General features: G+C 52.2%; 1 non-coding gene across 1 annotated transcript; it reads left to right on the forward strand.

Moving 5' to 3' along the window:
- The first annotated feature begins 1,105 nt into the window (after window positions 1–1,105).
- Trnan-guu lies at window positions 1,106–1,179 on the forward strand. Its single transcript has one exon. It is a non-coding gene; the product is annotated as a tRNA-Asn (tRNA).
- The last annotated feature ends 630 nt before the right edge of the window (window positions 1,180–1,809 follow it).

Here is a 1,809-nt window from a genome sequence, read left to right on the forward strand (position 1 = left end):
GTAGCCTCTCATAATGAAATCAGACTCATTATCTGTGCTGTATAAGTTTCCTAGATTGTGTTTTTCACACTCAGAACGTTCAAGTGCACGTGTAAAAAGTGTGTGGAAAACAGTGGTAGTGTGGTGAGAATTGCCAGCTGTTAAACATCTCAGTGCTTTCAGGGAACACCACTGCTAATTGGTTCCAAAGCTAATTTAAGTTGTCATCACGCAAGGGGCTCAAAATGTGGGTTGGACTAAAAAGCATGTCACACACTAGCATAAATCATGATGGGTACAGGGGGAGAAAAAAAAAGTACTTTAAAAGGCACTAAGAAGACACACAAAGAGATTTTCCTGCAGAGTATTTTAAAGGGATGGAGTATGTTTGCAAAGCAACGTTTCTGGGTTAAACGTTGTCCAGAGTCTGCCATCACTTGTATTCCTCTGTAATTTCTCTTTCCTCAAACTGGATTGTTTAAAAATAAAAAAAAAAAAAATCCCGGAAGATGTTTGTTTTAGGTGGCATAGCTTAACCGCTGCGATTTCCAGAGAGAATAAAGCAATTAACTCAAAATACGGGGACGCGGGGATGTTACTGCTAGCTTTTTCTGATGTTTCTTTGTAGTAACAAAACGTTACTGTATCCAAAAGCAAACCAACATCGCATTGTAGGTTAGCACAAAACAAGCAAAGAGGGGCTGTGTGTGTGTGTGTGTGTGTGTGTGTGTGTGTGTGTGTGTGTACCACTACCTGAATCTAAGAAGACAGGCCAGTGCGAGTCAGATGCTCTCGAAGAGGCTACACAAGTAAATCAGCCAGCAGAGAACTGCACAAATAATCCGAACCCAAAGAGGAGTCTATCAGCTCCTAAGAAAAATCTGAATTTCCTCATGAAAGGCAGCTAATCAGAAACGATCACCTTCCCGGGGTGGGAGGGGCGGCGTGTGGCTCCGCCCCTTCTGCGCGAGTGTTTTCGAAACACGTATTTAAAAGGCGGAGAGGACGAAACTCGCCCCGGGAAAGGTTCGTTCTGATTCGAATCAGGAAACGGAGAGGGAAAAGGCGCTCACCGCCTTTAGGATTCTTCATAAAGGCTTCAGCGGAAGCAGCCGCGGCCAGCAGAGTCTCTGTGGCGCAATCGGTTAGCGCGTTCGGCTGTTAACCGAAAGGTTGGTGGTTCGAGCCCACCCAGGGACGCTTCTCGCTTTTATAAGCTAGTCGCCCGTGGTTTTGCACACCACGAAGAGTTCAGGCGTTTGGTCGGCACTAGGGTGGACTTTCCGGGACGAAAGCCAACTTTGGGGCCCATGCGCGGGGAGTTCCGGCGGGGGAGGTGGGGGGCCTCATCTAACCACCTTCTGCTCGCGGCGGCCAGGTTGGCGCTGCTGGGGCTGGAGACCAGGCCTTAAGGGGGCTCTCGATGGCGGCGGCGGCGCGCACGCGGGGCGGAGGCGCGCGCTTTGAAGCGCGAGTGCGCGCTGGGCTGGAGGGGCATGAGTACTGGTACTGGCAATTTGAATGTGTCAGAACGGCGCTTTGGAGCGAGGGCGCGCAGACAGGGGCGGGACCCAGCTCGGCCCCGCCCCGAGGACACGCAGGGAGGCCCCGCCCCGTCCGAGTCCCCTTCTGCTGCAGGGGAAATCATTGAAAAAAAGAAGAGTCCCTGGGAAGCCACAGGTGCCGCCCCACTCCCACGAGTGCATTCCGACGGCGCCCTGCAGCCTGCGGACTGGCTTGGGACTTCCCTCCGGTCGGCCCTGGGTCAGCGGGAACATGGACCCTATCTCCCCCACGTTCCTGGTCCTCCGCCTATGAACACATTTGACA

The sequence above is a fragment of the Dipodomys ordii genome, unplaced genomic scaffold (genome assembly GCF_000151885.1).
Source record: "Dipodomys ordii isolate 6190 unplaced genomic scaffold, Dord_2.0 Scaffold24, whole genome shotgun sequence".
In the NCBI taxonomy this organism is placed as follows: domain Eukaryota; kingdom Metazoa; phylum Chordata; class Mammalia; order Rodentia; family Heteromyidae; genus Dipodomys; species Dipodomys ordii.